Raw genomic sequence first — 12,358 nt, 5'->3', positions numbered from 1 at the left:
CTCCTCATCAACCAGCACCGTACACCGGTCAGTTCCACGTGGTGCACCTCACACAAGGGCGTCTTCAATTTTGCAGCTCGCGCTGGATACACGGTCGAACAGGCTCAGAGTGTCTGAGCAGGTTTCACCGGCCATAGGCTGCAATGGCGGTGCGGGTGGTCGGTACGACGACGCAACGGTGGTGCCTAAGGCGTACAACGACGACGTCAATTCGTGGGGCTTCTGCGTCACCTCGTCGCTCTCCTCGTCATCGCGCAGCAGCGCCTCCAGCCCACCACGCCGCGGCTCGCGCAGCTCCTGCCAGTGGCGGTCCTCCGCGTACCACACAACGACGCCGTACACAGTGTTTGCTAGCAGCACAGTGGTCAGCAGCAGCACGGTAGCCACGTACGCCCTCGCACCGCCGTCGCTCGGCGCAAGGTGGTTGGCCGCGCTCACCAGGCACAGCGCCGCAAGGAGCACAAAGCTCGCCGTGCGCATCACCGTCAGGAAGGCCGAGCGCATCATGTTCGTGAAGGCAACCACGCCCGCGCCCGCAAGCAGCACAGCCGCCATGCAGAAGTACTGGACGTCGCAGCCTCCCACGGGCGGGTCCACAGCCGCAATCAGGCACACCACGCACAGCACCGACAGCTGGAATACGCACCAGTACACGTGGCTGCCTCTCATGTTCGTCAGCATGCCGCCGTACATCCGCTGCTGCGCTACGGGGTGCCAATACCCGACGGGGTACAGCAGGCGCTCGTGCAGCGGCTTCCTCGAAAACTGCCAGTACTTCGTGAAGCTCGCGCCCACGTGGCAGGCAATAAAGTAGCACACGCCAGCAGGGAACGCCACTCCGTACAGCACGCCAACGACACCAATCACGCGGTGCTGCACGCGGGCGTCGGGCATCGCCAGTGCGGACACCGAGCCGAAGAAGATGCCGAGGTGCATCGCGTGCGCCATGACGTACGTCAGGCTCGGGAAGCGCATCGCAGCCCACGCACTCGCCGCGTCAACGCCGCGCCACCGCTGGAAGGCCGCCGTCACACCGTAGTGCACGCACCCGAACACAGCGGCAAGCAGCGCGTTGCCCACCACCATCCACAGCGGATCAAGGGCAGCGAACACCGACAGGAAGTACGGCAGCGCAACGGTGCTCGCACGCTCCTGCGCCGAGGCACATGGCACCCTCGCAAACACGCCGAGTGCCTGCATCAGCAGGACGGAGCTCAGCCCGCCGGTCACCACCACGGCAACAGCCGCCGCACCCGCAACAACGCCGGTGATCGCAGAGAGGGCGCTGGCAGCGGCGGGCAGTGTGTTCGACCTGATCGTGAAGGACCCAAGCAGCACACCCTTGCAGCCGCCGGACACAGCCACAGCGTCGCAGCGAATGACTATCGTCTCGTCGGCACCAATAAAGTAACCGCGGTGCACGGGCACAGCCAGCTCCAGGACGGTGAAAGGATTCGTCGCGTTGCGCACCCACATCGCGTTGCGCAGCATTGCTCCCCACGGACCACCAAACCCACGCGGCTGCGCCGCCGACACCGGCACGAAGCTCAGGTGCGTGCTGAGCTGCGGGTCGCGTGCCCAACGAAACGGTGGCGGCAGCGCCACCATCAGCAGCGTCGGGACGGCGCTCCCACCGCCGCGGATGTCGTTCAGCGTCAGGCTCCCACCAGCCGCCGTCGTCGTCACAGAAAGCGTCGGGCACGCCACGTCGCTCCACCACAGCGTGCTGCTCACCGACGCCGTCGGGGTCCGCGTGGGCGACAGCGCCACCGTCTCCGTAATTTGCAGGGTCTCCTTCGGACTGTACTGCGTCAGACTGTAGTGCTCGGTGCTAAGGCTCGGAGTCCCCGTTGGTGTCGGGCTGCGCGTCTCCGTCAGCGTCTCCGTGTGGCTCAGCAGTGGCTTGGCGGGTGTGCGGTTGCACCCGTCCACGTGCGGCAGGTACACCGGCAGGCAGTCGCGCCCGTACCCGCCCTCAGCACAGCGGCAGCCGCACGACCCCGACATCGCCCTCGTCGCAGCAGCAAAGCAGTGCACGTCGGCGTCGCACACGCTGCACGCCACGGGGCGGAATTCCCCGATGATGCCGGCGGACCTGTAGTCCATCGGCCGCAGCGCCTGCCCGTTGAGCGTCAGGCATCCCACGACGAACTTTCGGCCGGCGCCCCCAAGCGCAACGGTGCCGTCCATCACGACGGGCCCACTGCCAGCGTTCCCGTGAAGCGTCAGCGTGCTCTGCACGAGTTCCGCACGGCGCGGGTACGACGGCACCGACAGAAGCCTGCCGCTGATGCTGTTGCCGCGCACCGACAGCCACGACCCGGACACAAACGACGCCGACCCCCGCAGCACCAGCAGCGCGCCATCGGTCAGTGCACCGGCGTTGTCGTTCACTACGACGGCGGACGCGTTGGCCTCCACCCCGCTGTCGAACACCAATCCATGCGCGGCGTACACCTGGCTCCCCGACACACGCAGCACAGCGCCCCCCGACGCAACCACACGCGCACTCGCGTACAATGCAGCGTCGCCACCGAGCACAGCCGCGTCCAGCGCGACGCCGCCACCGACAAGCTCCAGCACCGCGCCGTCCACCACCACCGTCCGCCCACCAGTCATCACGGTCACGAGGGCCACGCCGGACACAACCAGCACGGACCGCACGAGCCGCAGGCCCGACAGCACAAGCACCGGTGCGTACGGCGAGGACTGCGAGCCGGGAAGATACAGAAGCGGCGTCGACCTCGCGGCAACCAGCAGGGAGTCGGTCACCGTCAGCACGGACCCCGCGGGAAACGTGCCGGTCAGCACAAGCGCACCGTTCAGCGCCTCCACATCGCACACGGACAGCTCCACCGGCCCGCTCTCGTCGCTCCCCGCCGCCCCCGCATCGCGCAGCGCTCCACCGCCCATCACGTACAGCACGGCGCCGTTCAGCAGTGACACGTTCTGCACAACAATCCGCACGCCGTCTCGCGCCATCCACGGCACGTAGAGCACCGGACTCACGCCGTCCAGCACAACGTGGCGCAGCGTCACCTCGCTCGCGCCGGCAGGCACAACGAACACCGACTGCACCGTCACACCCTCGCGGAAAAAAACACTCAGCACAGTGCCCACGGCAGGCGGCAGTGCGGGAGCTCCCACAGGCACGCACGCCTCGCCGTACCCGCCACTGCCGCACGCGCACACGCACACACCGGTTCCTCATGTTCGCCAACGCCGTCCCGGGCTCGTAGCAGTGCGTGTCCCTGTCGCAGGTGTCGCATCCAAAAAATTCGATGCTCCCAGCGTCGCCAAAACCAGCCGCTGCGTACTCCTCCGCCGTTGACAGGACTCGCCCACCAGCGTCGTTGCACGCCACCCTCACATGCGCCCCATCCGCAAGCAACAGGCCCGCCGACAGCATCCGCGGCAGCAGCGCTCGGTTGCGCACAAAGCTCAGCGTGCTCCCAGCAGCGGTCACGGCGCCAGCCGCGTGGAGCATCTCCCTCGAGACGCCGTCGTGCACGTTGCCCTTCGCCAGCAGCATCGACCCGCCGGCAAGGCTCACCGTCGAATCAAACGCCACCGCGTAGTCTCCCGTCGACAAAAAGCCACTCCGCACAAGCGCCACAACGGAGCCCGACACGCGCACAGCCCCACGCACAGAAACTGCGTGTTTGCACAGCAGGAAGTCGCTGTCAACAAACGCCACGACGGAGCCGCCACTCGCCGCAACACCGCCCTCCACCGACACACACAGCCCCAGCGCCGTCTGCACCGAAAGCCCGTCCATGTACAGCGCACCGCGCGACGACAGCGCCACGCCGCCAACCACCAACACACCAACAGCGTCGCGGAACACCGCCGCCACATGCGTGCGCGCAATGGTCAACACGCTCCCAGTCAGATTCACGTTGTGCACCACAAGGCACGCGGAGACGTCGCCAAGGTCGTAGGCGTTACGGTACGCAACACGCCTCTCTGCGATCAGCACCGAGTCCACCACAGTGACGCGCGAGCCCGGCGGAAATTGGTTCGCCACCAACACGCCGCCGCCGGAGCGCGATTCAAGCCCGCTGATCAACACATCGACGCGCTCGCCAGCAGACGGGTCGGATCGCCAGCCAACAACATACAGGCTCGCTCCGCCCACAAAAGTGCAGTTCGCCAGCGTCACGTTGCGCACGCTCCCTGACATCGACTCCACGTCCACCACGACGTCCGCCGCAAAGGTCACGCCAACGTAGCACACCACCGACGTCCCGAGACCGGCGTTCAACTCCGCGTCCACACGCACGTCCCGCACGCACAAGTCGGCGCCGTCGGTGCTCGGTGGGTCAGGAACAGCAACGGGCAGGCACGCATCGCCGTGGCCGCCCTCAGCACACCTGCAGGCGCAGCCATCACTCGAGGCCGTCGTCGTGTACGCGGGGAAGCACGATGTCGCGAGGGTGCATGGGTCGCTGCAGGTCAGGATGGTGGCGTTGTACGCGGACGGAATGCTGTAGTTCGCCCTCTCCTCGCCGTTCACAGTGTTGCACGCAGCCACAATCGCTCCGTTTGTGAGATATTGGAACCTTTTGGGTATCTGCAGCAATGTCGGCGTGCCAGTGCTGGACATGAATCGGTTGCCGGACACAGACACCGTGGAGTCGCGGAGATTCACCGCTGGCCTCACGACAGCAAAAGCATCCGATGGGGATACGTGGCAGAGGTTGCCGCTCAACTGAAGCCAGGAGTTGTAGTAAATATAGGAATAAAAGCCTGATAAAAATGCAGCCACACTTCCCCGCATGTCGTTGCCCTGAAACACAACCGCTGACCGAGACCCCACACGTAATGCCCAAGGCAAGTACAGGAAGCACTGCGCCGGCCTCGACACAACGTTGCCTCGGATCACCACAGCAGAGTTGTTCAGTACGCTCAGCGACAAGGACTGGCTAGTCCCTTCAAGATATATCAGCGTACCGTTGCCGCCGTCCATATGAAACGTGTTGCCCACCAACGCAAACAGTGAGTGCCACGACACCCTCAGCGCAGATCTGATAACGTGGATAGCACTCGATAATGCCGTCACGCTCTGAAACACATTGCCACTGAGCACCACCGCGGAGTCGTTGCTGATCGCCAGTCCATTCATCGCCACACACGACGGGTTCCTAAGTCCCAAACCCAACCGAGGGATCAGCCTCGTGACCGCAAAGCGGTTCCCGCTGATCGTGATGTTCGTGCGCGGTGGAAACCCACCCTCCGGGCTGAGCAGCGCGTCACTAAACGTGTTGCCGGTGACGACAATGTTCAGCGACCCCACAGCGGCGTACGCATTTCCCGCCAGCAACAGCACGGCGCCGTCCCTCCAAGTGCATCCATCGAATGTGACGTTCGCCACGTCGCCCGTCATCGCCTCAATGAGCACCGTCAGGCTCATGCCGCCCCCGCTGAACGTCACGTTGCGGTAGCACAGCCACGACAGCCCGCTGCCCACAGCCTGCGCAACCTCGGGGTACACCATGTCGCTGATGCACTCACCAACCGGCAGCGGTGGCGGCGTGGGTGGCACTGGCGGCAGCGGCGGCGGCGGCGGGCCAGCAGGCACAGGCGCCGGCACACACACATCGCCGTGCCCTCCAGCAGCGCACTGGCACCTGCAGTCAATGACCGTCGTCGTCAGCGGAGCAAAGCAGTCGCCGTCCTTCGTACACTCCCCGCACACGGTAACCGTCGTCACTTTGGTGATGCCATTCGGCTCCAGTTCAGCCGCCGTCAACACACGTCCCGCGACCGTCAGACATCCAGAAACGAACCGGTAGCCGGCGTCAGCCTGCGATAGCAAAGGCACCGACAACCCCGTCGAGCCCATCTTGCATCCCTTCAGCGTCACCACACTGCTGCTGTCGATGCTCACAGCGACAGAAGAAAAACAGCACAACATTGCACCCACTCCCACGTCGTTGTCACGCCAATCCAGCCAGCTTGAATTCTGTAATGCCCACGGAATATGCGCAGAGATGGCGCACGACACGAAGCCACTGTTCCCCACCACGCGCAACACGCTATATTCTGACACGCTGAATCGAGAGTGCTGAAACAGGAGACTTGTCCCGGAGAACATCGTGTTGTTGAGCAGCGCAAAAACAGAGTGGTCGCGGACACTGAGCCTATACACGTAGAACAGGTGTGTGTATCCATCGAAGCTGCAGTACCGCACGTACAGCGAGCTGCCACGCACCAGCGTCAGCGTCCCAACCGAGTGCAAACCAAACGCACCGTACCTCAAGGAATGAGCCTTGACGTTGCTGACCAAAAGCGAGGACCCACTCAACACGACTTTCTGCAGCAGCACAACGCTCCACATGTTGTTTGCAGATTCCTGCAGCTGGACCTCGGAGGACTGCACCGCATCAACCTCCGTGACGGCAATGTCACAGTGCTGCGGGAGGGCAAGCGCAAACAAACCAACGGAGGACCGCATCACCGTCTGGCTCACGCGGATCAAGACGCCGGATGACTCGGCCGCCTCAGCACCCCCAACAAACTGTAGCACAGCCCCGTAAAGGAATGTGCATCCAGTAAACGTGATGTTGATGGGGAGATGCAGCGGCATACTGTTGAGGGAGAACTTCAGTGCAGCACCCACGCCGCTGAATGTCACGCCCGCGTAGCAGTGGTGCGTCTTCCACATGTTCAGCGTGAGGCTCGTCAGCGTCTTGTTCACCACGCAGCTCGTGTCGCCGTCAACGGCTCTCTCCGGCAAGGGCGGCACAACCGTGTCGGGCACCTCGAAGGAAAGACACGACGCGCCATGCCATCCGTCCTTGCAGCTGCACGAGCACGAGCTGCGGTCCACCGACTCCGTCCCGGGCATGTAGCACGCCGCGTCGTCGTTGCATGTGCCGCACCTGAACACCACCACGTCCTCCGGAAACACGCCGTCGTACGACACCTCCTCATCGCCCCGCAGGTTGCACCCCACCACAAACCGCGCGGGTGACTCCACAACCGTTTTCGACAAAGCAATATCAGCAAAGGGATAACTATTGTCCACCTGACGGTTGTGTGCAAGCGCCACGGTGGTGCCGCTGCCCGACACCCGAATTATGTACGTTGATTTTGGCATAATTAATACCGAGGCTGCACTCACTTCGTTGCCCTCCACACGCCACTGCGCACCTCCCTCGAGAGTCACTGAGCTATCCAAATAAATCAGCGTGGAATCAAAAGGAAACGTGCTGCCAGCAAAAGAGCAGTCCGCCACTCGCAACAGCCCTGCGGAGTTTACGGTAGTACCCCCAAAAAGGTAAATCCCATTGGCACCGCTCATAGTATTGTTCTCGACGTCAAGGTAGCCGCCGTTCCCCACATCAAAGGTTTCAATATAAACAGCTGAATCCACACCGTCATCGTTCTCCGTTGCCCTCAGCGTATTTCCCTTCACAATGACCCCGCCACCATCAACAACACTATCGGAAAAAGAAATTGCGTAAATATTCGCCTCGATGTAGTTGTCAAGTAACAGCAGCGTCGAGTTCGCACCAAGAGTAAAGTCCCAAAAAGCAGTGGCGTGGCGAGACTTCGTCACAAGCGTACTGCCCGCCACCAGTATCTGGGAGCTCGCGCCGAAATCACCCTCAAACGCCAGCTCACCAGAATCCAACATCGAGGATGTCACGTTAACGTGCACGCGCGCTCCACTCCCCTTGACCGACAGGCCCATGAGGACGCACTGCAGCAGCGTGATGTTGAGTGTCTCTTGTGGTGCGTCAAAATGCGACAGGTCAAGCATAATCGCGGCGGTGAAGGTCACGTTGACAAAGCACAGACCACGCACACCGGGATCAGGACTGTCCACAGAGCTGATGCTGCCACCGTGCACGCAGCGGGCCTCCGTGTCCTTCGCGTCGGGGAGCGGGAGCGGCCCAAGGCCGTTCGGAACCGCAGCTGGCAGACAAGTGCCGCCGTAGCCGTCGGCAGCGCACACACACTCACAGCCGCTGATGCTGCTCGTCCTCGCTGCGAAGCACACGGCGTCCATGGTGCAAACGCCACAGTCCAACACCGTCACGGGCGTCCCAATATTAAGCTCTTCTTGGTAATCCGTCACAGGAGAGCCTCTTGCCTCGTTGCACACGCCGTAGATGATTGGGCGAGAGTCGGATGGTGGTAACCAAACGTTTGTCATGCGTGCGATGTTTGACGAGTAAGAGCCGTATGCGAAGTTGTTGTAAAGTATCGACCACACACTCTGATCGCGGAACGCCAAGCCGTAGTAGTTGGCCACGTACACAACGTGGGCCGTTTGGAACTCGTTGTCGCGGTGCACCAGCCAGCTGCCGTCAGCCACGGTCAGCATGGTTACCATGAGCATGGCGAAGCCGAGACGGAAAGTGCTGAACACAATCTGCAGCACGCTGCCGCCATCCACCGCAACGTCCCCAAGCACACACGCGCCTTTGTCGTATTCTCTGCTCGGTGCACTCCACGAGCTGTTCTTTACGGAGAACACGGAGCCGCCGCTGACACGCAGGTCCGACGCAAGACCGTACATCACATGCGCCCGCGACCTGACAGCGCAGTTGTCCATGTAAAAGACGCTGGACAGGTTCACGCCAAGACCGCGCTCCACGAGGATCGCAGCGCACGAACCCCCGCCACACACCAGCGTCGACCGCGTCATGACAAACCGCGTCGACAGAAGCCGGACACCGTCCAGGACAAGCGCGGGGCCGTACCGAAATCCCGCATGGCCACGGGTCACCGGCACGTACTGCGACCCGCCAACCGTCGCACGCAGTGTTGAGTTCGCCAGCAACACACTCGAGTGCAGCGGCATCGCGCCATGCAGCACGATCGTGCCCTCCACCGACGTCACGTTCGTCATGTTGACGAGAACGTGGGGCATCAGGCGCGCCGTGCTCTCGCTGAGGCCGCCAATCCGCAGCTGCACACCGCCCGCAAGCACGCAGTGGCGCAGCGTCACGTTCAGCGCGTCAGCGAACGCGTCCATCGAGCGCAGGTCCACCGCCACAGTGATCGGCCCGCTGAACACCACCGAGTCGAAGCACGCCGTCGCCCGCCCACCGCCAACCGTCACCGACTCCGTCAGCGTCACGCCACTCACGCAGCCCTCCACACCGCCACCACCGCCGCCGGCCCTCGCAGGCGGCACGTCGAACGGCAGGCACGCCTCGCCCACGCCGCCGGCACGGCACCCGCACACACAATCGGAGAACGACGCAGTCAGCGCATCGAAGCACGCCAGCGCTGCCGCACAGCCGTCGCACGGCACCACGCTCACGGAGGGCAGGCCGGCCAAGCGGTAGTCGCCGCTGCTCTGCAGCACGCGGCCACCAACACGGTTGCACTGCACCCACACGACGCCGCTCGTGACTGCCAGCCCGAAGACAAGCGTCGCGCCAGTGGCAGCGCAGCGCGCAATCGACACGGTGCCGCCGCTCAGCGTCACACCCAACAGCGACGCCACAGACAACGCCTCGCCCACCGCCCACACGTCGTGCAGCTCCAGCCACCCGCCGGCACCGAACGTTCCACCGTCGCAGCGCACCAACGAGGACGCGACAGACCCCTCGACGCCCACGAAGCGCAGCACTGAGTCGGACACCGCAAGGCGCTCTCCAAGCACAATGCCTCCGCCGCTGCTCACAATCGACACGTTCGTCACAGAGAACACCGAGTGGCTCCGCAGACTGAGACGCGACGAGGATGACACACGTATCGCGGATGCGGTCGGACCGCCCGACGCCTCCAGCAACACGCCGTCAAGCACCACCGCGCTCGACAGCAGGTCCACACTGCCGCCAACGTACACCGCCGACCCGCCCGGGTGCAACGACCTCAGCACAGTGTTGCTCACACGCAGCTGCGACTGCAACAGCGACGTCGCGTGCAGCACAAGCGGCGACGCCACCGCGTCCGTCAGCCCGCTCAGCTGCGAGTAGTGCATCGGTCCCGGCGTCACAATCGTCGAGTCACAGACCGTCACGTTCGTGTGTGCCGGCAGGTTGTGCACAAACACGAGCGAGCAGTAGCTCCCGGACAGCGCGCTCACGCTCACCTCCAGGCTCCGGTCACTCGCCGGCTCGCCGCTGTAGCCCCGCACGTAGAGCTGCGCACCGCCGTCGCACACGCAGTTCCTCATTTCGATGCGCAGCGCGCCGGGAAGCATCGCCGCAACGTCGAACACAACAGCCACGTCGTTCGTGATGGACACGCCGTCCATCAGCACCGTGTCCACGGCGTGGCCAACCGTGATGGCTCTGTCCACCGTGCCGCCCCGCAGTCGCAACACCACCGCATGCACTGCGGGCATCCACGCCGCCGCCGCAACCAGCGCCAACACAACGAGCAGCGCCACACGCACGGCCGCAATGGCCCTGCACCGCACACGGTGCCGGCTGCGCGGACACGCACCCACCGCACACCACATCCGCAAACCCAATCAGATATCAATAGTAATTTATTAGTCTATCGCTCTCGCACCGTCGACCGTAACTCCTGCTTAGTAAGTCCCTTTCTACAAATGGCAAATCCAGAAACACAATTCCGATAAATCGATATCCCACTACTACTAATCCTACTACTGCAATTAATTCCTAATAGCTTGAAACGATAGTTGTGCTGGTCAAGCCAAAGTATCTCTAACTGCACGCTCAGAATAAGAATAAAAGACAGCAACAACAGTAACCAAACACACTACCAGGCAGAGCCATCCGGCCACAGACAATCTCCACAAAAACACAGCCACCGACAAAAAGACGCGAAGACGCAATCACGCCAGTGACACCATCGCCCTCCCATCGCCCACGCAGTCCCACACAACTACCGTGGCGAGCGGCACGATCCCAACAAAAAAACACATGGCCATTGGCACCGCTCTTGTGGCCGAATGGCTTCATCACAGGGCAATCCCGATGCCGTGAACAACACACAAGGGCCGAGACAGACCCACGTGGCGGCGTCGCAACCGCCAGCCATCGAGCGCGTCCGAGGATGAAATGGTGACGCGGAAAAAGGGGTGGAGGATTCGCCGGTCGCCAGCAGTCAAAGCGTCGTTTCTCGCTCACACGAGTCGGCGTTGCTCAACAAACAGCGGAATCATACGCGCACTGCACAAAAACAAGGGGAAAAAAAGCACGGTGGCAGCAGTTTGACATGGGAGACAAGGGTCCAGATCGATTGCAAATTCCAATTGGCTCATAGACGTCCGGATGGCGGTCGCGCCGCTGCTCTGCGGTGCGTGTGGCGCGTGTCCGCAGAAGAAAAAAAAGGCGATGGGAAAAAACAGAGATGCGGTGCGGTCCTCATCCATCTCGGTTGGTGTTGACACAAATTACGCTATCTCCTCAGATCGCCTGCAGCATCAACTGCCACCGTCAGCAGCGGTGAGTGCCTTCCTTCCCCCAATGAGGCGCCGCTCAACCGACGCCGTCGCTCACACCCTCCCAACGACACAACGAGAGACCAAAAGCAAAAGATGAGACATGTGCGACGAGCACGCGGCCGCAAGGCCTCATTGCAGCCGCCGTAGGCAAGCAAAGTGAGTTGCAATGCGCAAAAAGAAAAAAAACTCCCCAGCACACAACACCATGTTCATCTTCTGTCGTGCAATCGCGGAGGGATCATATCCCTCCACCGGCGGATACCACAGCAAACAAAATTCACACCTGAGTGAAAGTGCAAAATACACAACGTCTAAACCATGCTGCCGTTATTAATTTATTGTCAGCCTCTTCTGTGTGAATCCTCAGAAAAAACGCAACGTTGGTTGAATATTTCAATCTCAGTACTAGAGTTGACCCACAGTCCTGTCACCGTGATGTTTGATGTTAGGGGGCTGCGAGAGCAAAGAAAAATGTGAACAGCTGTGCAGCAGTGGAGGCGCGTCCATTTCTCACCGTTCCTCAATTGCACCATCGCTGCGCAGCCCGACCGCCAACATCTCTCACTCCTAGTCCAAATAACGTTGCGGGGGAAGGACGACAACCGCCGCCTTGGAAACACGGCGGGCCGTGTAATAGTGTCCGGGCAGGGTGCGCGCTGATATGGCGTGCCGAAAAATGCAGGCACAAGAAGAGCGTGATTTTTTTTTTTTTTTTTTTACTTCCCGCCAGTCCTTTCTTTCATTTTTCCTCTCAAAAGAACTCGAACACACGCACAGCACCCACCATCGCAGAGCACGTCCGCCCTGCTGAGTGGAGGTGTGAAGAAGAATCACCACCCCCGGAAAGGAAGCCGCAGCGGAGGGCGCGAAACGCACACGTTACGCAGCCGCCCCGGCCGGCGCGGTGGCTCGATGATCCGCCGTTGCCAAAAATCAGTAAAATAACAAATCAGCAAATCATTGGGCCAATTCATC

At 62.0% G+C, this 12,358-nt stretch overlaps 1 pseudogene, besides 5 other annotated features; it reads right to left on the bottom strand.

The window, feature by feature from the left end:
- Positions 1 to 10,690: a sequence feature (areas not merged during assembly with more than two copies in the genome that could not be assigned to a particular haplotype).
- Tc00.1047053509805.260 lies at positions 8 to 10,429 on the bottom strand (annotated as a pseudogene).
- Positions 5,519 to 5,569: a microsatellite.
- Positions 10,691 to 11,126: a sequence feature (haploid, Esmeraldo-like haplotype).
- Positions 11,127 to 12,358: part of a sequence feature (heterozygous, Esmeraldo-like haplotype) that runs on past the window's edge.
- Positions 12,082 to 12,102: a sequence feature (AT_rich).

The sequence above is a fragment of the Trypanosoma cruzi genome, genomic scaffold (genome assembly GCF_000209065.1).
Source record: "Trypanosoma cruzi strain CL Brener 1047053516469 genomic scaffold, whole genome shotgun sequence".
Lineage (NCBI taxonomy): Eukaryota > Euglenozoa > Kinetoplastea > Trypanosomatida > Trypanosomatidae > Trypanosoma > Trypanosoma cruzi.
This window is presented reverse-complemented; position numbering and strand designations above follow the sequence as displayed.